The sequence below is a fragment of the Eumetopias jubatus genome, unplaced genomic scaffold (assembly GCF_037043125.1).
Source record: "Eumetopias jubatus isolate StellerSeaLion01/CBP00866 unplaced genomic scaffold, mEumJub1_p1.0 scaffold_17, whole genome shotgun sequence".
NCBI classification, from domain to species: Eukaryota; Metazoa; Chordata; class Mammalia; order Carnivora; family Otariidae; genus Eumetopias; species Eumetopias jubatus.
This window is the reverse complement of record NW_028274823.1, coordinates 47145009-47169958: the sequence shown is the minus strand read 5'-3', so window position 1 is coordinate 47169958 and position 24950 is coordinate 47145009. Positions and strand designations below refer to the sequence as shown.

General features: G+C 38.2%; 1 protein-coding gene across 6 annotated transcripts in view; it reads left to right on the top strand.

The window, feature by feature from the left end:
* The window catches only part of NRG3 (neuregulin 3), a 1101926-nt gene that overhangs the window by 790008 nt on the left and 286968 nt on the right, over positions 1–24950 (top strand). The window lies entirely within an intron of this gene.

The window sequence follows — 24950 nt, the reverse complement described above, 5'->3', positions numbered from 1 at the left end:
ATCTCCCCCTCCGATTTCCCCCCCTTCATTCTTCCCCTGCTACTATCTTCTTCTTCTCTTCTTTTTTTTTTCCTTCACATATATTGCATTATTTGTTTCAGAGGTACAGATCTGTGATTCAACAGTCTTGCACAATTCACAGCACTCACCATAGCACATACCCTCCCCAATGTTTATCACCCAGCCACCCCATCCCTCCCACCCCACACCCAATCCAGCAACCCTCAGTTTGTTTCCTGAGATTAAGAATTCCTCATATAAGTGAGGTCATACGATACATGTCTTTCTCTGACTGACTTATTTCACTCAGCATAACACCCTCCAGTTCCATCCACCTCGTTGCAAATGGCAAGATCTCATTCCTTTTGATGGCTGCATAATATTCCACTGTATATATATATATATATATATATATATATATATATATATACGACATCTTCTTTATCCATTCATCTGTTGATGGACATCCTGGCTCTTTCCACAGTTTGGCTATTGTGGACATTGCTGATATAAACATCAGGGTGCATGTACCCCTTCGGATCCCTACATTTGTATCTTTGGGGTAAATACCCAGTAGTTCAATTGCTGGATCGTATGGTAGCTCTATTTTCAACTGTTTGAGGGACCACCATACTGTTTTCCAGAGTGGCTGCACCAGCTTGCATTCCCACCAACAGTGTAGGAGGGTTCCCTTTTCTCTTATCCCCACCAACATCTGTCGTTTCCTGACTTGTTAATTTTAGCCATTCTGACGGGTGTGAGGTGGTAGCTCATTGAGGTTTTCATTTGGATTTCCCTGATGCTGAGCGATGTTGAGCACTTTTTCATGTGTCTGTTGGCCATTTGGATGTCTTCTTTGGAAAAATGTCTGTTCATGTCTTCTGCCCATTTCTTGATTGGATTATTTGTTCTTTGGGTGTTGAGTTAGATAAGTTCTTCAGAGATGTTGGATACTAGCCTTTTATCTGATATGTCATTTGCAAATATCTTCTCCCATTCTGTCGGTTGTCTTTTGGTTTTGTGGACTGTTTCTTTTGCTGTGCAAAAGCTTTTTATCTTGATGAAATCCCAATAGTTCATTTTTGCCCTTGCTTCCCTTGACTTTGGCGATGTTTCTAGGAAGAAGTTGCTGCGGCTGAGGTCGAAGAGGTTGCTGCCTGTGTTTTCCTCTAGGATTTTGATGGACTCCTGTCTCACATTGAGGTCTTTCAACCATTTTGAGTCTATTTTTGTGTGTGGTGTAAGGAAATAATCCAGTTTCATTCTTCTGCATGTGGCTGTCCAATTTTCCCAACACCGTTTGTTGAAGAGACTGTCTTTTTTCCAATGGACATTCTTTCTTGCTTTGTCGAAGATTACTTGACCATAGAGTTGAGGGTCCATTTCTGGGCTCTCTATTCTGTTCCATTGCTCTATGTGTCAGGTTTTTGAGCCAGTACATACTGTATTGATGATGACAGCTTTGTAATAGTGCTGGAAGTCTGGAATTGTGATGCCGTCAGCTTTGCTTTTCTTTTTCAACATTCCTCTGGCTATTCGGGGTCTTTTCTGGTTCCATACAAATTTTAGGATTATTTATTCCATTTCTTTGAAAAAAGTGCATGGTATTTTGATGGGGATTGCATTGAATGTGTAGATTGCTCTAGGTAGCATTGACATCTTCACAATATTTGTTCTTTCAATCAATGAGCATAGAACGTTTCTCCATTTCTTTGTGTCTTCCTTTCATGAGTATTTTATAGTTTTCTGAGTACAGATCCTTTGCCTCTTGGTTAGATTTATTCCTAGGTATCTTATGGTTTTGGGTGCAATTGTAAATGGGATCGACTCCTTAAATTCTCTTTCTTCTGTCTTGTTGTTGGTGTATAGGAATGCCACTTATTTCTGTGCATTGATTTTATATCCTGCCACTTTACTGAATTCCTGTATGAGTTCTAGCAGTTTTGGGGTGGAGTCTTTTGGGTTTTCCACATAAAGTAGCATATCATCTGCAAAGAGTGAGAGTTTGACTTCTTCTTTGCCTATTTGGATGCCTTTTATTTCTTTTTGTTGTCTGATTGCTGTGGCTAGGACTTCTAATACTATGTGGAATAGCAGTGGTGAAAGTGGACATCCCTGCCACATTCCTGATCTTAGGGGGAAAGTTCTCAGTTTTTCCCCATTGAGAATGATATTCGCTGTAGGTTTTTCACAGATGGCTTTTATGATATTGAGGTATGTACTCTCTATCCCTATACTCTGAAGAGTTTTGATCAAGAAAGGATGCTGTACTTTGTCAAATGCATTTTCTGCATCTATTGAGAGGATCATATGATTCTTGTTCTTTCTTTTGTTAATGTATTGTATCATGTTGATTGATTTGCAGATGTTGAACCAAACTTGCAGCCCAGGAATAAATCCCACTTGGTCGTGGTGAATAATCCTTTTAATGTACTGTTGGATCCTATTGGCTAGTATTTTGGTGACAATTTTTGCATCTGTGTTCATCAAGGATATTGGTCTGTAGTTCTCCTTTTTGATGGGGTTTTTGTCTGGTTTTGGGATCAAGGTAATGGTGGCCTCATAAAATGAGTTTGGAAGTGTTCCTTCCATTTCTATTTTTTGGCACAGTTTCAGGAGAATAGGTATTAATTCTTCCTGAAATGTTTGGTAGAATTCCCCTAGGAAGCCATCTGGCCCTGGGCTTTTGTTTCTTGGGAGATTTTTGATGACTGCTTCAATTTCCTTAGTGGTTATAGGTCTGTTCAGGTTTTCTATTTCTTCCTGATTCAGTTTTCATAGTTGATACATCTCTAGGAATGCACCCATTTCTTCCAGGTTATCTAATTTGCTGGCATAGAGTTGCTCATAATACGTTCTTATAATTGTTTGTATTTCTTTGGTGTTGTTTGTGATCTCTCCTCTTTCCTTCATGATTTTGTTGATTTGGGTCATTTCTCTTTTCTTTGTAATAAGTCTGGCCAGGAGTTTATCAATCTTGTTAATTCTTTCAAAGAACCAGCTCCTAGTTTCGTTGATCTGTTCTACTGTTCTCTTGGTTTCTGTTTCATTGATTTCTGCTTTGATCTTTATTATTTCTCTTCCCCTGCTGGGTTTAGGCTTTATTTGCTGTTCTTTCTCCAGCTCCTTTAGGTGTAGGGTTAGGTTGTGTATTTGAGACCTTTCTTGTTTCTTGAGAAAGGCTTGTATTGCTGTATACTTTCCTCTCAGGACTGGCTTTGCTGTATCCCAAAGATTTTGAACAGTTGTGTTTTCATTTTCATTGGTTTCCATGAATTTTTTTCATTCTTCTATAATTTCCTGGTTGACCCATTCATTCTTTAGTAGGATGTTCTTTAGCCTCCATGTATTTGAGTTCTTTCCAACTTTCCTCTTGTGATTGAGCTCTAGTTTCAAAGCATTGTGGTCTGAAAATAGGCAGGGAATAATCCCAATCTTTTGGTACCGGTTGACACCTGAATTGTGACCGAGGATGTGATCAATTCTGGAGAATGTTCCATGGGCACTAGAGAAGAATGTGTATTCCGTTGCTTTGGGATGGAATGTTCTGAATATGTCTGTGAAGTCCATTTGGTCCAGGGTGTCCTTTAAAGTCTTTATTTCCTTGTTGATCTTTTGCTTAGTTGATCTGTCCATTTCAGTCAGGGGGGTGTTAAAGTCCCCCACTATTATTGTATTGTTGTCAATGTGTTTCTTTGCTTTTGTTATTAATTGCCTTATATAATTGGCTGCTCCCATGTTAGGGGCATAGATATTTACAATTGTTAGATCTTCTTGTTGGATAGACCCTTTAAGTAGGATATAGTGTCCTTCCTCATCTCTTATTACAGTCTTTGGTTTAAAATCTAATTTATCTGATATAAGGATTGCCACCCCAGCTTTCTTTTGGTGTCCATTAGCATGGTAAATTGTTTTCCACTCCCTCACTTTCAATCTGGGGGTGTCTTTGGGTCTAAATTGAGTCTCTTCCAGAGAGCATATTGATGGGTCTTGTTTTTGAATCCAATCTGATAGCTTGTGTCTTTTGATTGGGGCATTTAGCCCATTTACATTCAGGGTAACTATTGAAAGATATGAATTTAGTGCCATTGTATTGCCTGTAAAGTGATTGTTACTGTATATTGTCTGTATTCCTTTCTGGTCTATGTTGCTTTTAGGCTCTCTCTTTGCTTAGAGGACCCCTTTCAATATTTCTTGGAGGGCTGGTTTCATGTTTGCAAATTCCTTTAGTTTTTGTTTGTTCTGGAAGCTTTTGATCTCTCCTTCTATTTTCAATGGCAGCCTAGCTGGATATAGTATTCTTAGCTGCATATTTTTCTCGTTTAGTGCTCTGAAGATATCATGCCAGTCCTTTCTGGCCTGCCAGGTCTCTGTGGATAGGTCTGTTGCAAATCTAATGTTTCTACCATTGTAGGTTACATATCTCTTCTCCCGAGCTGCTCTCAGAATGTTCTCTTTGTCTCTGAGACTCGTAAGTTACTATTCGATGTTGGGGTGTTGATCTCTTTTACTGATTTTGAGAGGGGTTCTCTGTGCCTCGTGGATTTTGATGCCTATTTCCTTCCCCAAATTAGGGAAGTTCTCTGTTATAATTTGCTCCAAAATTCAGTCTGTCTCTCTCTCTCTTTCTTCTTTTTCTGCGATCCCAATTATTCTAATGTTGTTTCATCTTATGGTATGGCTTATCTCTCGAACTCTGCCCTCGTGATCCAGTAGTTGTTTATCTCTCTTTTTCTCAACTTTATTTTCCATCATTTGGTCTTCCATATTGCTGATTCTCTCTTCTGCCTCATTTATCCTAGCAGTTAGTGCCCAATTTTTGATTGCACCTCATTAATAGCCTTTTTGATTTCACCTTGGTTAGATTTTAGTTCTTTTATTTCACCAGAAAGGGTTTCTCTCATAACTTCCATGCTTTTGTCAAGCCCAGTTAGTATCTTTGAAATCATGATTCTGAACTCTAGGTCCGACATTGTATTAATGTCCATGTTGAGTAGGTCCCTGGCAGTCGGTACTACCTCTTGTTCTTTTTGTTGAGGTGATTTTTTCCATCTTGTCCTTTTGTCCAGAGGAGAATAGATGAATGAGATAACAAAATGCTGACAGGTTAACAACGTCCCCAGAAAATATACTCTAAACAAATCAGAAAAGACCTGAAACCAGGGGAAATGGAAGGGAAAGAAAGAAAAAAGAAAAAGATAAAAACAAACAAAAACAGAACAAAACAAAACAAAAAACAGAATATGATCAAATATGATCAGGCTAGTGCATAGATCAGTGCCACACACTAGATTTTTGGTGTATTTTGGTCTGTTAGAAGAAAGTGTCTCCCAAAATTTTAAAGAAAGAAAAACTTATATATGTACAAAACTAAGGGTTGATACGATGAAGGGATGGAATATGACTGTAAAGATGAAAATTATAAAAAATTTATAAATGGAATTGATAAGAAGTTCTTGGAAAAAAGAAAGAAGAGGTTTTTTTAAAAAAAAAAGAAAAAAAGGGAGAGAATGTGATCAGGCAGGAGACTAGAACAAAGCTATACACTAGAGATTTAGTGTGTATTTTGATATTTTAGAAGAAACTGTATCTCAAAATTTAAAAGAGAGAACAACTTATATATATATATATGCCAAAAATAAGGATAACTACTATGAAGGGATAGAATATGACTCTAAAAATGAAAAATAAAAATGTTTTTTAAAAAAGGGATTGCTAAGATGTTGGTTGAAAAAGGCGAAAAGAAAAATTTAAAAAAAGGTAGTTAAAAAAATTAACTTTGAAAGACTAAAGAATCATGGTAAAAAAGCCATGAATTCTATGTGCAGTATTCCCCTAGCACTGGAGTTCTGCCGTTCTCAGTGATCGGTAAATTTGGTCTTGGCTGGCTGTTCTTCCTGATCTTCTGGGGGAGGGGCCTGTTGCCGTGGTTCCCAAACGTCTTTGCCGGAGGTGGAATTGCCCTGGCCTTGCTGGTCCAGGGTAAGTAAACTGCTCGGGTTTGCTCTCGGGAGCTTTTGTTCCCTGCAAGCTTTCTGTACAGTTTTGGAGGATGAGAGTGAAAATGGTGGCCTCCCAATCTCTGCCCCAGAGGAGCCTCCTGAGTGGCCCGCTAGAGAAAGCAGTAACTCCCGTCTCCCCGGTCTCCGGCCGTACTCCGTGCTCACCAGGCCTGTGACCGAGCATTTCTATCTCTGGCACCCAACCCTGTGTGGAGTCTCCAAACCCAGCAGATCACTGCGGTGCGCTCCCGCGCCGCTCCTCCAGGGGGAGGAAGGGGAGTCTCCCCGGATCTGCCCCTTGTTGGGTCCCTGATGGAGGAGCAGTGGCCCGACTGGGCTGTGGATCACAGTTTAGGGCAACCCCGAGCTGAGAGCCCGCGCCTCGGCTCCGTCTCTGCAGTCGGCTTCCCCGCTCCGATCCCTGGGAGCTCTGCTGCACTCAGGATCCCCCGGTCTTTCTGTGACCCCAAGGGTCCTGAGACCACACTGTCCCGCGAGGGTTCCACCTCCTGCTTAGCCACTGAAGTGACGCCCCTCAGCGGAGCCAACTTCTAAAATTTCCCATGTTGTGCTCTGCGGCTCTATCACTTGCCAGAAGCAGCCGAGGGAGGCCCCCTCCCCCGCCGACTATCCTCCCGAATATCGCCTCAGATTCACTTCTCCGCACGTCCTACCTTCCAGAAAGTGGTCACTTTTCTGTTCAGGGAGTTGCTGCTGTTCTTTTGTTCGATCTCCTGTTGAGTTCGTAGGTGTTCAGAATGGTTTGATCCCTATCCAGCTGAATTCCTGAGACCAGACGAAGTCCAGGTCTCCTACTCCTCCCCCATCTTGCTCCGCCCCTCCAAAGTAAATATTTTTTAAAGCAACTTCTTTTACTTAAAGCTCCATGTAAATATAAAATGAGGGATTTACAAATATTCCACTCATATACTCACCAACCAAGGTAGAGAGAAACGGAAATATAGAAATTGTAGTTAGAATTACCTGTGTTGACGTCTTGACACTTTTTTTATGATTCTGGTTAGGTTGCATTGAATTCCTTGAACTTCAGTTTCACCCTCTGTTACTGAACAGGATGATAATACTTTACAGGAGCACTCCAAGTATTGCAAGAAATGCACATTTGTGACACTTTGCACATAGGAGCTGCTCAAAAAGTGTTTGATCTTTTCCTCCCAGGGCCTGCCCTCACTTCCACCCCTACTTGCTCTGAACTAATGTGTGGTCATAGGTAAGAACTCTGTAGCCAAAGCCTATCATAAAACTAGTATATTCTTCATGAAAGTAACATTTTATAGCAGGTGGTATGTCATGTTTAATGCTAATGTAAGTAACTGTTTAAATTCTGCACAAATACAAATATTTTTTTCTTATTCCAATGAAAACAAGAATATTGGATTTCTGTAGTCGTTTGGAAATAAGAATTTATAATATATAAAGAAAATATAATAATGTAATAGCTAACACATAGTGTTTTCTATGTGGCATTCTGCATATATTAGCCCATTTAATTCTTGCCACAAATGACTACATAGTTTGTAGGGCCCAGTATAAAATAAAAATTCAGAGTCCCTTGTTCAGAAATTAAGATTTTCAATGTGGTATCAAAAAAAAAAGGAAGAAATCTTGCCATTTGCAACAACATGGATGGAACTAGAGGGTATTATGCTAAGCGAAATAAGTCAATCAGAGAAAGACAATTATCGTATGATCTCACTGATATATGGAATTTAAGAAACAAAGAAGATCATAGGGGAAGAGAGGAAAAGATGAAACAAAATGAAACCAGAGAGGGAGACAAACTGTAAGAGACTCTTAATCTTAGAAAACAAACGGAGGGTTGCTGGAGGGGAGGGGGTAGGGGGATGGGGTAACAGGGTGATGGACATTGGGGAGGACACGTGAGGTAATGAGCACTGGGTATTATATAAGACTGATGAACTACAGACCTGTACCCTGAAACAAATAATACATTATATGTTAATTAATTGTATTTAAATTTTAAAAAAAGAATTAGAAAAAATAGCTTTTAAGGAGTATGTGTAGTATATTTAGTTGTTTAATCATAAACAAAGTTGATGTTTGCTCTGAGTCCTCAAGGTAGCTCAGTGTGATCATGAATATGGTGGTGCTTTATTCAGAGCCATTTCTTTTGCTAGAAACACATAATAAATGCCCTAGTTTTATGATGCAGTGTTGGTGGAATTGAACTTGAAAGCTCAAAATCATTCAGATAATTACAAGCAGCTTCCATTTAAATTACTATGCAGTCCCTGCCTGAAAGCTCTTTGCCCAGGGGTGTTAGCTGTGTGACCATGGTGACTGCTGGAATTTCAGGTATTCTGAGCAAAAGTTTAAATGTCCTAACCATGGGGCAAGTTCATTTCTTTCCAAGTTTCATACTGTGTTCTCTATAGCCTTGCAGCCCAGGCTTTAGGCCAGGTATTACCAGATTTTATATGTCAAAGAAGACTATACCATTGAAACATAATTGGGGAATCATTCTTAGTAAGTTTTACTCCTGATAAGAAATGATGTGGGTGGAAAGCTGCCTTTGGGGTAAGCATAATGGTACAATCATTATAACCCTGGGTTTTGGAGCCAGATTACCTGGTTTGAAATCTATCACTACCACTTATTAAACAATTGACTGAAGCTGGGCAATATACTAGACTTTCTGAGACTCAGTTTCCTCCCTTGTAAACTAGAGATACTAATAATACCAACCTAATAAGATTGTGGTCATTTGAATTAATGCAATCGTGTGAAATACCTAGTATGCTACAATTCCAGTAAATATTAGCTATCCCAATAATTTTATTAGCTAAATAAAATCAACATACGCAGGAAGAAGTGTTTAAGAATAAGTGGAAATATTTCCCGGTTTCATGTGGTTGGCAGTCTTAGGCCAATACAGCTGCTGAGAGCTGGTGAAAACTTCAGCTGGAGCTCGGAGAACAGCAATGCTCTATCATGCTTTTCTAGGACATACTGTTCTCCCAAAATGAACAAGTGGTGTGCTTATCATTTGTCAATAAAAGTGACACATTCTCAAATAAAGGAATCACTCTTTTGGTTTCCTTGCTATTTAATGATGCATTCATAAATGAACTGACTTATTCACTGAGTGAACTGAGTGAATCTATGGTAGGTGTTCTCCTTTATGGCTGATAGAGTGCCTAGAACATTCCCTGGCCCATGGGAGGTACAAAATAAGTACTTTGTGATTTACAACCCACTTTCTTCCAGAGAACAACACTTCCCATTGTTTGTATGTCTTGTAATACACCAGTGCTCATTAAACTCCCCAGCAAAGGATCCCAAGCCCCTTCATTTCTTCTTCCCTAGTACCCAGCACAGGCCATGGCATGACCATGGTTCTCAGTGGCTGCTTGCTACCCAAGAATAATGGGAAAGAAAATCTGGGCTTTGAAAGGCACTGATAGTTCTCAAGAGTGATGAGAGCCATAGATTCCAAAGAAAATTTGAGGAATAAAAGGTTTAGAAAGGTGAAAGAGGAGTAGGGAAACAAAAAGACTGTGAAGCACTCTTTCCTTTGAAGCCCATGTCCTGTCACCATTTATTGTTTGTCAGGTACCCCAAGAATGGAAACTAAATGTGACCCTGTCATCAGACTCATTTTCAAGTGCCCACATTTGCTTCCTGCTTTTTGGAGCCTCCACTGTGTTCGCGAATATCACACACTGTTCATTTAGCTATAGATAGACGTTTCATATGTTTACCTAATGGTGGGAAGTCCAGAAGTTTGGAGTTAGCTTGATTTAGGGTAAATTATAGTGCTGGCACATAGTGGTTGAGTGACCTTGTTCCATGTAGCAGTGACAGACCCTTTATGGATGAGGACTACAGAGTAGTTGATTGTTTTTTAAGATATATTAAACAGAAAAAAACCTAAAAATTCATACCTCTCTTAAATATTTTCTGATTATTTCAAACATATAAATTTATTTGTTAAACTCTTGGTGGAGATCTAAGACTTTTCTTGAGTATTGGCCTGCTGATTGAATTTCTTCCAAAAATCACTCCTGTATATAATCTATACATATAAACTATAATTTCCAGTTTCAATTTCTTTAACTAGGACAAATAAAAATCTTTGCAAAGCATGCTATGTGCAGAATTGATAGATGTCCCCTACACTCCCTCTCCCAAATCATTAGCTTTGTAAAAGTACAGATGATGTTTTAACTTTAGTTTTCTCCTTCCTTCTCTGCCCCCTTTCCTCCACTCTTTCCTTCTCTCCTTCTTTGTTTTTCACCTTGATCACACTGCCAACCATAGAACTTTGTATATGTAGCTTCATGAAATAGAGGAATTGTTAAAAATGAATTAAAAATTGCCTACTCTAGCACTTAGTATATACGTAACATTCAATAAAAAGGGTATCATTATCATTGCCATTATATTATTTTTTATTATCATATTTTTATAGATGCAAGGTAAATTGGTGTCACTAAGCTAATATTAAGGCAATTGCTGAGGAGGCTTAGATGAGGAGTTTTTAACAAAGATCCATGAATCAAAAAACCATAACTAGCTGATCCAACCTAGCATTCTACCTACGCTTATAGTTGTAAAAGTCAACGTTTTCCAGCCCAGTCTATTGAAATATGTGTTCTCATATGTAGTTTTCTTAAGTAATAGTTATACTTTTGTGGTGAAATTGTTATGCTCTTAAAAAAGAGTGAAGTTCAGTTATAGTAGTCCAAAGCCGTTAAGGGATTGAGCTATAACACTAACTTTCTTATTTGCTTTATTTTTCATTACTTTTTCTTAAACTGTGCACAAGCAAATAGGTATTGAGGAAGATCCCATTTAATGGGCAAGAGCTCTGAGATACAATTTGTCTGCATGCTGCTGAATTGAGTTTACATCTTTGCAAACAGGATGCTTCCTGCAAAATTGCTTGTGTGTGTACGTTCAGAATGCTCCTGTGTTCATGGTTTAGAGTATTGGGTTAGAGATCTCACCAAGCAATAAAGTAGCATTAGCTATCCATAGATGGGCAATCCTATTATATTTTGATACAAGGATACATTTTAATAAGTACAGATAGAGGTTAAAGCAGAAGAATTGAGGAAGCATTTGGTTCCCTCAGGGGTAATGGGCAATGTAATCATTCTTTTGCACCAAGCAAATAAATTAGAGGTCTTTTTTGCATCACAATGGACAGAATTCACATTTTTATTTCTCCCAAAAGTGTTGGCTGCCTGATTCCAGACTAAGTCAATGTAACATGTCTTTTTACATCATTTCCTATTTTTGAAAAATATTTAAAATTGAGCTAAAAGGCAAGTATATGTAATGTTAGCTGATGCTTTAGGGAGATATATCTTTAAATAGAAGCCTTCTCTTCCATTGCCATTAAAAACCAAATTTTAGGAGGGAGCTCTAGAAGTAAGTGAATAATCAATTCCTGATGATGGAGCAGAGGAAACAATAAATTTTGGTCAATATTACTGTTTCTCTTTTTTCTGTCTTTGATAATTAATTACCATTATGTATGACACTCTCTAAGCCAAAGAAAAGATTAGTAGAAGTCTTGAATATATTCCAAGTATATCTTCTAAGTAACTAATGGAGTAGAACACTGTGGTCTTGATAAAAGTTTGAGAACTTGAGAGGGCAGGAGATGCCTCATAGAGGAGGTGGGATCAATCTGTGTCTTGCACTAGAGAGGAAGGTGGGGGGGGCATGGGGGAGAAAAGCGGGTCGTGAAGGGACAGCAAAGCATTCCAGAAACAATTTGACTAAATTTGAATTATAGGAACTATCAAGGAAATTGAATGGAGGCAGATTCTAAAGGACTTTGATTGCTGTGATGAGGAATTAGACTTTAGAACATTTGAAGGATTTTTCAGCAAGGGTGTGACTTGATGGCAGTGGGTTTGGGAAAGTGAATATAGGGTCGGGGGGGGAAGTCATCTAAGAAATTAGAGGGTCTTAATTTTGAATATTGAAAGAAAAATGAGCAAAAGATTATAAAAGGTGGATGAGCAAGACTACATAGACAACTGAGTAGGTAGAGGCCCCCCAAAACTTAACCACAGTCCTCATCTTGCAAGAGCCCAGCTGTTTTCCCTGTTCATCAACTCTGCTTCTCAGTAGCTCATGCAATTTTAAAGCAAGAAGAAATAATAAAATAATGATGAAGCAGATGCACTCTGTAAGTGCACCGTGGGATGAATAAATTATAGAAAGTGCACTGCAGTGGGAAAGAAGGAAAGGAATTATTGAAAGAAAATGGGCCTGTGATTTTCTCATTGAGTTCAAACTCAGCCCTTCTCAATACAAAGGAAGTAGGTCCTCTTGGTCTGGAGGCCTGAACAGGGCCTTGGGAACTTGTGGTACAGAGATGTCAGAAGGGACAGGTGGACAATGGCTGGTCTCCATGCCTCTCTCTCTCTAGTTCAGGCTCTCTACTTGCCTCTGAATGTTCTCTCTACCATAAAGCACCCCCTTCTGCAAGAAAATTTCTGTCATTTCTTCCACTTAAAAACCTTTGATAACCCTCCTCTGTCTCCTATAGTTGAATTATCTCCTTTTCATGGCATTTAGGACTCTGCCACATGCAGACCTCTCCAGCCCTGGGGCTGAGTCTCACCCAGCTGAGAGACTTGCTACTCTCAAAAGGACCATGTACATATAGTTTCTTCTGTTCTGTCCTTCCTCTTCTCATCAGCTGGTCACCCTTGGCCGAGTACTAGCTCAAGCATCTTCCCATGATGCCTTCTTTGATCCTCTCTTCTCTAATACCAGTCATACCACCCTAGCTCATATTTATGGTGCTAATGCTGTCTAGCAGGTGCTATTCAAAATATTTAACAAATACTTACTTTGCTTCACTATTGGCTGACCAGTCCTCCCGTGTCATGCTACTTTGCATTGAATGTGTTTCTATCACTGTCCAAATGTTCCTGTATGGGTACCTGGGGAGGTCTGTCCACCCTTCCAAATCATGAGAGTCCTAAAGGCAGGCATCTCTGCTCTTATGTCTGGAAAATAGAAATCATCACAACTATAATAACAACTTCTATTTATGAATACTAACTTTGATTTAGTCATGGTCCTGTCAGACTTATGTTTCATCAAACTTCTAGAACAACTTTCTGAGACAGGTACTATTATCTCCAACTACTTGTAACGTGGGGTAATGATAGTGACTACCACATAGGGTCAATTTGATAGGGTCAATTTAAATTTAAATTTAAATAGGGTGAAAATTAAATAATATAGAATTAAAAGTGTAAAACATTTAGCACCTGAGAAGTTTCCAAAAATATTAGCTACTATTAATCATTCAAGGGATGTTAGTAATACATATCTGTGATGGTGTGCAGTCACTCAGGATTCAATGTGCCCATGTTTGAATCCTAGCAGCCCTTTATTTTCAGGTATTTTACTTTTATTGATTTTTCCTCACAATAAGATGCCCTTTCAACGCTTTGGTAAAACCCCTAAAATCTGATCAATGCATATTCACTCTGGATTTGTGAAAGAAATAAATATTTTGGCCCTGAAAAGAGAGTAAGTGAACCTGGCTCAGAGAATAATGGGTGATGGGCCTGAGACTTATTCTTGGATATCCCAGAGAACAAAACACTTGGGGCCCTATGACTTCATGTTAAAGAAACACAGGTAGAATCAATTTAGCATTCCTGCTGACAAGCTTCCATCTCAGTAAGTAAGCCATCATGCCCTCTGGAGCAGCCATCTTGGGTCAATTGAGACATTTGGCCTCATTAACCACTTTGGATTCATCTTAAGACTTTCTTATTTATAGTCTTCCTAATGCTTAATGGACTTCAAAATGTACTTTGCCCTGGTTCACATTGAGTCTTACCAAGCTCTGTGCTTTTACTCAGCAGGCTGCAAGCTTTTATATTTTTCTCTGCAAGGCAAGGAGAGCCTTGCAGCTGCTTCTGGATGCCCAATTAACATTTCCATGTCACTTTACTCCTGTTTGTAATTATTCTTTATGCCATCTTTGTTTCCTCAACCACCAGGAATAGATGGAATCATTTCAGTATTCTGATTTAGCTCTTCTGTATGTTTTGAGATTATCAGATTTAAATTATTCATAATAGAAATCTGTTCTTTTAGTAGATTCCTGTGATTCTGTTTTTGTTGCTGCTGTTTTGTTGCTGTTGTTGTTGTTGTTGTTGTCAGAAGTAGATATTGGACTAAATCCTGAAGAGTAGTCATAGTTTGGAAAGACAGAGAAGGGGTGCTGCAGGCAGGGGAGTTTTGAAAGCAAAGATAAGAAGGCAGGAATCTGGTTGGGTGTTGGTGTATGCTTGTTGGATGTGTGTGGGGTGAAGGGTGAACTGTTGGGTTCAAGGATTAATATCAGGGTAAGGAGAGGGAATAATAATGGGTCTAGGGAGCAAGTCTCAACAGCTTTGATTCATCTCACCAACCATTTAGCGAACAATGTTACTTCCCCAAGTCTCATCTTTTTTATGCCGCTACTCTGGATTTTTCAGAGTCTTCAGTGCCTTCAGCTAAATTTCAAATTATTTCTCTGGCCATTTGCAACTCTGTAGAGTTCAGCACAAGTGATATTTCTAAACTAATCTTTAGTCATTCTTTTCCTACCATGCACCTCACATTTCAGCCACACCCAACAACAATGTGAACTCACCATTGAACTCACCATGCATAGTCATCTCTCAAATCACCACCCATGTATGTTCCTCCTCTGATCTTCTACGTCTTGAGTACACTTATGGACTCCTACACAGGATTTAAGATACAGGTGTCTATATATTTCCCCAGGCATAATTATTCACTCCCCCACATGTGCATCCAGTGTCCTTGAACATATTTATATTTTAGCACTTATTGCACATTTTATAGTTATGTACATGTATGTCTAACTTGTCACCTAGACTTGAGCTCAGTGAAGTAATATTCATCCATTGTCCTCTTAAAGTTTCTCATGGTGCTTGGTAGGATGTAGTTGCTCAGTCAATATCTGCCAAAGTGCTTTGAATGGAGAATCACTGAAATCTTTATTCTAGGAAATCCTGAGAGTTGGTAGGTATAATCAGACTAGTTATTGTTTAAGTAATGTTTTCTACTGGAGATTTTTCTTTAATCATTCTTCAAAAATTTTTGGTTAACAAATATTTTTTGAAGATCCTTAGGGCCAAAATTATTTATAGAAAATCACTTCTGTGGTCGTTGGTCATTCACTTAGAAAGGATTCACTGAACGCTTCCAATTAATGAGCTAATTTCAGTTTCCTGAATCACAATAATATTTATTTCCCAAGAAGTAAATAAATTTCTGCATATAAATTAGAATTTTATTAAGTAGCAGGTTTATAAATCAAGTGATTTAGAATGGCATTCACTTAGAACTAATCCATAAGTCTTTTTTAGTAAGAAATGAAAACATAGTCTCAACAATTTTAGATGTAATTTCCATACACTTTTTGTTATTGGATATTATAGATTGATTTCTGCTCCTGATAGACTTTGAAGTTGTTTAAGCATATAAAAGCCCCATGTAATTTTCCACCAATAAACAGAGAGCAAGAGCCCCCCTAAATACAATACTCTAATTTGTGTGTCTGAATCCCTGATCTTTTAAAACACTCTCAGTCTCAGTTTTCCCTTCAGCAGAGAGAATGTTTATGATTTTTAAGAAGGAATCTAACCTGCTTTGGTATAATAAAATGCTGTATTTTTGGAAAATAAGGAAAACATTAGGCAGCACCTTATAATATTCTTGATCAAACCTGGTCAAATGTTGGCAATTTCATAAGGTTCACCATCATATTTACAGCTTGATTCTTTGGGAGGAAAACAAAGGAAGTAAAAATAAAATCTTCAAGTAATTTCAAGTGACACCTGAGAAAGAACTATCATGTGGATGCTCCTATGTCTGTAGGTATATAATATATGTTCATAAAAACAATTGCAATCTGGTAAAACAAGGATTGTTCTGCACTATGTACACCATGGCAGAATAAATTTAGGCTGGTTTTCATTAATCAGTTAATGCACATAAGTCTGATCCCATTTGGACTGCTTAAGAAACTCAACTACCATTAGAACTATTAGTGACGAGTGTGACAGTCCAGCACACGCTCAGGAATTCTAAGCCAAGCTTAGCTGAGCACTTGTAGAAGTCACCATAAAGGTTATGCTTCAGTAACAAAAAAATCTCCCCACCAGTCACAGCAGCTTAACACAAGTAACATTTAAGTTATGCTAATCATTTTCATGTGGGTTGAGTGATACTCCAGGCCAGATATTGGAAGGGAATATTGGAGGGTCTCTGACGGTTTTCATTGTGTCGAGCTGAAGTAACACATGTCACTCTAGTTTACATTTCATTGGCTGGAGCTATGGTCTGATTTAATTGGAAGGGAAAAGAGAAGGACAGTGAGTGAAGATAGGAGAGCAAAATCAGATATGGGTGAGCCCCAGACATCTCTACCAAAGACTATGGTAGACTGTACAGTTTATTTAATACTTCTTCATTCTTGCTTGTCAACCTTTTCCCATGGTACCTTGCCAGCCGGGACAAATAAAGATGAAAGCCTACAACCCAAGAAGTTGCCCTATATTAAAACTGTTTAATAATGACCAATTGTTTTCCTGTTACTCTTGCCACATGAAGCATTAGTCCACATAATAAACAGGATTTTGCCCCGTTAGTTGTGTTCATTTGCATAACTCAATTCTGTCTATTTGAGCAGAATGGTCTACCGTGTCAGACAGGAAGTATCAGCTACACAGTAGAATGGCCCAGAAGAAAGCATGTACATGGGAATAGAGTTTCTTATATTTAGAGGAAATTTAGATTTCAGTAGTGTTTTATTTGATGTAATATTGGTTGCATTTTTTTTTTCATTTTGTGGGAACGTTAGGGAATCTTAATTCCAGAATCAGTTGGTGTCCATTCTCTCTCTGCTTGGATGGGTGAGTATTGCCTCCCCATCCACTCTCCCATCACATGAGCTTCATAAATCGACAACGTGCCAATGGAGAAGGGAGTGGAACTAGTTTACCAGTGCTCCCCTAACAGAAATGTGACTATCAGGAATATCAGAGAAAGCATCAATTATAGATTGTAAGCAGAAGTCACAGTTCTATTTATTCTGTTATAATATAAACTGAACAAACTTTCACTGATATACAAAAACAGAAAACTTCCAGAATCCATGCTCAAGGGAAACTGACAGCACCATCTGACTACCTTCACGTGGCCGATCTGCTCTCCCAGTCTCACTGGACGGCCTGAAACGTTTCCATCATCTCAAACACAAATTTCTACTTTATCTTCAGAATTTTGTTATCTGCCCTATTTTATTATATTTCCTCTATTTATTTATTTGGGTATTTGAAAAATGATGTCAAAATAGAGCTCATCTCTTAAATCCCCATTGCAATCCTTCGATGCCAATCTCTCCCCAAGAGTCCCTGCTCATTCATTCTCTTTCTTTTTGATGTATCTCTTTGCTGTACTCTTCTCCCTCCCCTCCGCATTCCCCTTCATCTTCTTTTTCTCCTTCCTCTTTTCTGGAACTGGCTTATTATTCACCTCAATTGAAATTCCTGGGAATAAAAAGCATGATCAACTTAACTTAATATAAAAAAAAAAGAAAAAAAATAGCTGGTTTTTAAATAGCCCTCAATGAAAGTACAAGAATTTGAAGATATACAAACGTCCCCTGGTTTCCTACTCCACCCAACCTAGGAAAATAGCTTAATAATGCCAAGACCTATGTGAAGGGTTAGTGATGGGCTAGTGATGGGCTCTTGGGCCCTGATCCTAACTGTTGCCTTATGACCTTATTTCCATTGAAATACTATCTTCTTGTTCTGAAGTTAGATATTACCTTTATTTGGTTTTCTCTAGCTAGCGTCCCCTTCCCCCTACATACTCACTTGTGAGTTCCAGATCCAAATCCTTGCTGCTCACAAACTGCTGTATCTTACTGTAAATGTAGCCTCCATCTAGAGTTATGAGACCAAGTCTCATATTTTGGGGTATTAAGACCAGGCCAGAGATGTAAGTGGACACACGACAGGATCTCAATAAATCTCTTTGGGTTTTGTGGGAGACAATGATCTCTCCATTTTCTTCTTCTCTCTACAGTACCTATTTCAAAATATGAATCCTCTTAAGAGAAAAGATGAAATGGACAGTGTTCTCATAAAAAGTATCAAGAACTATTCCAAGTGTAATAATACATGCACTCTCCTATTCAGTTCTCACACAAAGCTATCAGAGTAATATGATCCTTTTCTAGGATGAGGAGCTGAAGTCTAGAGTATCAAGCCCCCTTGCAAAGTAGGGATTCCACTTACCTGCACTCATGGCTCTTGCCCATGCACTGTAATACCTCCCCTAAAATAAGACTTATCTAGTACTTTACATTCCCTGGCTTATTATTCACCTGAATCAGAATTCCTGGGAACAAGAATCAACTTTAAAAAAGCAGCACATATACTTAGTTCACATACACTTCTTCTAGTGATTATTAGGACAATGATTCTTTTTATTTTTACATTTTATAAGAGAATTGGATTATCAAGAATGGTATGACTTGACTACCATCTCCTGGTAAAAAGAAGACCTGGTTCTACACAATTGGACTTGCAGGCTTGTAGTTCTGCATTTTTAAAATTATACCACAATATATAGAATTGAGAGGAAAAAATATGTAGTACTTTGTGAGTCTGTGAGTCAGAGAGAGTTCCCTCACTGTCATACTCATATATATTTAAGATAGGTCTCTCATCTGACCTAGTAATTCATAATTATTTAGTATACCATCTAATTCTTTACTATCAAGTGATTTCATTTCTGATATTTTAAGAAAATAAATAGAAAAATATGCACTAAAATGTAATTTCAGCATGATATGTACGACAAAAAGATTGACAAAACAGAGGAACAATATTTGTAGAAAGGTCATATGTAATAAGACATAGTGATTCAATGTGCTAGTATGGAAAAAGCCAGATACAACTATATATGTGTGTATATGTATACACACACACGTATAATTTCTAAAAATACAGTTTTAAAAACCTGTGACTAGATAAAAGGCCAGAAGAAAATTTGTCTACGTTTTAATAGTAATTACTCCTGGAGAAAAGGTTTTCCCATTTCTCTTTCTATTCTTCATTTTCCAAATTTCCTTCTACAATGTTGCTTGTCTTTATAGTGAGGAAACTACACTTTATTCAATGGATAGAATTTTTAATAAATATTTTTGTAAAAGCAGATGTTTTCTGACACTTCCCAGATCACGTGGCTGCCATTTTATTTTATGTAGGAAATGACATCTCCGCTTATGTCATTTTGAAGTGCCGCATTATGCAATATAGGGGTTGGGGAGAGGCTTTCCCTCATAACCTTTACCTGCGAGCTTTCTCCAGAGCTTTTTTGAGTCAGCACCTCCATCTGTGGCCCAAGGTGAGAAACGATGTACTAAATCACCTTGACAGTTGTCTGTTTGCATTATATCATCAGCTCCTACCTCGTGTGCTGACACCACACTCCTCACATCTCTTATTTGGCTCTCCCAAGTGCAGGCATTCTCAGACAGAACAGAGAATCATTGCTTTGCTTAAGAAGACACACAAACACTAGGGCTATCTTCCCAGAATTTCCAGGAAAGATTATTATTAATTTTTAATCAGGGATAGGGTTCCTAAGAAGTAAGACCAAGCCGTCTTCTCCTTTGAATAATTTGATTGCTTGACTCAAAGCATTTTCCCCACTAGACCATCACAGTGGCAAAAAATCCTTTATGCAGAGAAGTCACTGACAAATTCATAAGCATGTACATATATATATATATTTAAAATATATACCTAAGATTGTTATATCATATGACCTTGTAATTCATAATCATTTAGAATGAATTAGTTTGAAAGGAAATTACTTCAGGTGAATTAGGAACAGGATAACACTAGGGAACACACCCAGAGGGATGAAGCACCCAGGAAAAGTCATTTGGAAACAAACAAACAAACCTTCTTCTTTTACTGATCCCCGTATTTCCTAGAGCTAGCCATGCTTAGACTCAAAAAATATCTGTTCCTAATATTTGGCCAGCATTTTCTGGGGCTGTCCTAGCAACAGGCATTGTGTGGAATGCTAACAGTGAGGACAGAGCCAGACATATGCCACCTATGGGAACTTTCAGCCAAGTGGGGAAAACAATGCCAAGAAATAAGGAAAAGACCTGGAGCTTTGAGAGAATGCGCAGAGAAATGTATCCAACTTTGCCTGGGCAAGAGAAAACTAGCAAGCTGAGAGCCTTGGCTTTTTCTTAGCAAATTTTACCATTTTCAATTAAAATTGATAGTATGTACTTTCTGTCCAGTCTGACTGCTGATACATTGCAAATTAATTACTTAAAAGTCATTACCTATGATTGAATTGTGATGAATTCCTTCTATGTTGTCTTTACATACCTTCTTCCATCAGCTGATCTTATTCTGCTTGTTTGTTTAATTAACTTCAGTGGTCATGGTCCAACTATCAAGTGCTGATTAAATGAGAAAATAAAAAACAATTCAGTGTTTTGAGTCTCCTATAAATTAATTCTATTTTTAAGGGACATCCAGTAAAATAGATGCTTATGATGACCAACTTTATTTTCTGTTGGATCCAATCAACATAAATGACAACACTAACACAATTTTAATACAATTACAGTTGTTGGATGACAAAGCAGGAAAAAGTCCAGAAAATTAAGCCAAAGCCTGCTTAAGAGAACCAGACTGGGAGAGGCTGTCAACTTGAAGAAAGATCATATAAAAAATTATGGGGAAGTCTGTGCTCCTGGGGTAATCTGGTTCTCATCCAGAAAACCCAGGCAGCTAGCCATCTTGTTATTTTGACTCCCAAGAAGTTCATTATGAGCTCTCCCTCTTCAGAGAAGAGAGGATCATGCCTATTCATTTTCTACTAACAGAGCTGAGGGGTATATACAAACACCACACCCAATTTTATGTTAATACATTGTCTAAAATATTCAAACACTGGATGAATAAAATGTCATATTATCAACAAACTACAGAATTTATGGGCACTCCAACAGCAAGTGGAATATTGTCATTTTCAAAATGACTTGAATGAATCTTAAATTGGTTTAGCAGCATAAATATGTGGGAATAGGTGGGGAGCAAAGAGATGACCCTTGATGGTTGTAGGGGAAAGGGACCTTCAGACCTGATTTCAGAAAGCTATTAGTAATGTGTCACTCTGTGATTGGCCTGAGTTCCAGGGAACCATTGGTATCTGCCTTTTTGGATCAATGAGCTGTGTCAGCCTAGTGCTGAGTGGGTTGTAGGTGAAGTATGCCTGCCCTATCTTATGAAAGGCAGACGACTGGCAAGGAGAATCCATCTGACATTGTAAGCAGCCAAACTAATCAAGAACAACCAATTTTTCAACTATACAGAACTGTATTTCCATAGCTGTTTTTAATAGCTTCAAGTAACCTGTATTTCCCCCCAATTCCTACTTGTAAAATAGCAGGTATGTAAGGAGAACCCCAAAATATTTAGATTCATAGCACAGCTGAACTTTTTTTTTTTTACTTTGGAAACGTTGTCTTATATACCATTTGCACAATACCAGGATGATGTCAGCTGCACAGATGTGATTTGCTCACTTGATCATGAAAAACAAAAAGGTGATGATGTTATCGTAAGACGGGTTAGTGTGAGAAGCAGTGCTTAAAAAAGCAGGAAGTGTACACAAGATGATATGATACCACATCTGGGAATCTAATAGTGAAAAATTGTACTCAATAATATACGCTTTAAAAATCCAGAAAGTTTATGGGGTGTCTGAATGGCACAGTTGGTTAAGCATCTGACTCAATTTTGTCTCAGGTCAGGATCTTATGGTCATGAGATTGAAACCCATGCTGGCTCTGTGCTCAGTGTGGAGTCTGCTCAAGATTCTCTCTCCTTCTCCCTCTCCCTCCCCCAGCTCATGCATGTGCGCTTGTACTCTCTCTCTCTCTCTGTCTCTCTCAAATAAATAAATAATTAATTAATAATCCTTAAAAAAAATCCAGATATTTTAAATAATGCCTTTGCAAATGTATAGTTTTAAAATTGTAAAAATGTGGGAATATTTGCCATTTGCAACAACCTGGTTAGACCTAGAGAGTATTATGCTAAGTGAAATAAGATAGAGAAAGACAAACACCATATGATTTCACTTATATGTGGACTCTAAGAAACAAAACAAACAAATAGACTCTTAAATACAGAGAACAAAGTGGTGGTTGCTAGAGGGGTGGTGGGTCGGGGGATAGGCAAAAGAGATAAAGAGGATTAATTAGAGGGTGCAAACTTCCAGTTATAAAATAAGTAAGTTGTAGAGATAAAAAGTACCATATAGGGAATATTGTCAATAAGATTTTAATTACGTTGTATGGCGATTACAGTTACCATGATAAGCAGTGAGTAATATGTGTATTGTTGAATCAATATGTTATATACCTGAAATAAGTATAACACTGTATGTCAGTTATACTTCAATATTTTTTTAAATGTAGGAGGAAATAACATTTTCATTTATCTACATTATTTTGTGGAGACATAGTATAGTGATTAAGAAAATGCATCTTGGCATACCTGGCTGGCTCAGGTGGAAGGGCATGCAACTCTTGATCTCAAGGTCATGAGTGCAAGCCCCATATTGAGTGTAGAGCTTACTTAAAAAAAATAAAATAAAAATAAATAAATAATACAAATTTATCGAGAAAATGGGTTTGGGCATCAGACAGAGTCAGATTCAAGTCCTAGTTCTGCCTCATTCTTGTTCTGTCCCCTACCAAACCTAAATCTCTCTGCATCTCAGTGTCCTCATGTATAAAATGGGAGATCATATGAATGAATGAATGAATGAATGAATGAATGAATAAATAAAGGACAATATAAATATCTAACTCATAGGATGGTTGTGAGGAACAAATGACAATGCATAGAAATTTCATAGTAAGCAGGCAGTGTGTTAGCTATTAATACTATTTATAATAGTACTCAATAAATTGCTCCAAATTCTACTATATTCCTCAAACCCATTTGACTTGAAGACCTATACTCTTTATACCACAATTCCACTACCTAATATTTAAATTAAAAAAAAAACATGTTGGTTTCATAAACATTTCTGTCTATGGATGACTCACATGAACTTTGGACCATACAACCCTTGTAACAGCTTGTCTTACCAAGAGTATGTGGGTTTACCAAGGGCAAATCAAATTTCCTGAAATATTACTGAGCTATGAGCATCTGAACACAAGGGCAATAGAGAAAGCTTTATAGTAAGATCCTGAAAGTCATTAGGATAAACTTGTATTGAATGTGAAATAATTGTCTAGCTCAAGCAAGTCCCTATTAGGTGCTCAGTCAATGCTTTTGGAAGGAAGGGAGGGAGGCAAGCAAGGAAGGAATGAAGGAATGAAGGAGGGAGGGAAGGAAAGGGAGTGAAGGGAGGGAGGGAAAGAGGGAAGGAAGGAAGGAGGAAGGAAGGAGGGAGAGAAGGAAAGGGAGGAAGTGAAGGGAGGGAAGGAAGGCAGGGAGGGGGGAAGGAAGGAAGGAGGAAGGAAGGAGGGAGGGAAGGAAAGGGAGGAAGTGAAGGGAGGGAAGGGAGGGAGGAAGGAAGGAAGGAAGGAAGGAAGGAAGGAAGGAAGGAAGGAAGGAAGGAGAAGCAGTCAGGAAGGTACAATCAAGAAATGAATTAATTATAAAACTGGAGACCTTCTTCTTGCTCAGGTTGTTTCAAGGCTCTCCTCAATCTAGTTTCAGCCAAAAAGTAATCTTCACCCTTCCACTTTGCCCCAAATTGGAGCCGCATCCTTACTTCATTGTCAAGCTAGATTTAAGACATTGTCCTTCCTTTATAACCTCTTACACAATTCCGTTTTCAAAAATCTGCCCTTCCTCTAATACTTAGCTTAGGAAATTGCATCCATCCCTAATATTCCTGGGTAGATGCCCGGCTCCCTGAAGTTGAAGGTGTTTCTCTGTTCACTTATTTTATCCTTTTGTAGTTAATGCTTTATATGTGCCTTCTCCCCAATCCTCATGGCCCCAATAAGAAGGCACCGTTCATGTATTATTCTTCTCCAACACACAATACTATACAAATGAATATTTGCTGATTTTTAAAACATTTATTCATATTTTTATGGATATGTGTGTGTGTGTGTGTGTGTGTGTGTGTGTGTGTGTGTGTGTGTGTGGCGCTATTTGAATTGCATGGCATGGTTTCTAATATATTAGGAGTACATAGCTTGCTCCATTCCTCAATTCAAATACAAAAGGACAGTACAGGAGATGAAAGGTATGCATGGTAAAGCAGGATAACTCCATCATGCTTTGTCCATTGTCAAGAAGAAATTCAGCAGGATAGGTACAATTAGGGATATGATATTTCACCTGTGGAGGCCCAGCTGGCTACAGCTTATATGAACCTGCTTTCAGCACTTGACAGACGTTGCAAGTGAAAATCATTTTGATCAAAGTCCCAAGTTAGATCACGCACTGAAAATTGATTCATCTAGGTTATACCTTAGACTGAGAAATATATTGGAAGTTTTCTACCCAAGAAAACCAGCTTGAAAATCATATAATGCCTGTCGCTCTGGGAGACTTGGATATATGAAAAGAGTTTGATGTGGAAGTTTGGAAAGTACCTATACTAAACTGAACTATTGCCAAGATTATTAATGCGTCACTTTGATGAGCCAAGAATTTCCATTTTCCCCAGAGGGGAGGATGTCTCAGATAGTCTGAGGTGGAGAGAGGGCACAGCTTTTTATTTTAAGAATAAAGAATTTCAACTTGAAGAAAAGAATCGCAGTGAGGTTTTGACAGAACCTGTTGGGAAGTGGAAGCAAGCAGGATGTTTTATAAATGTTGGTAT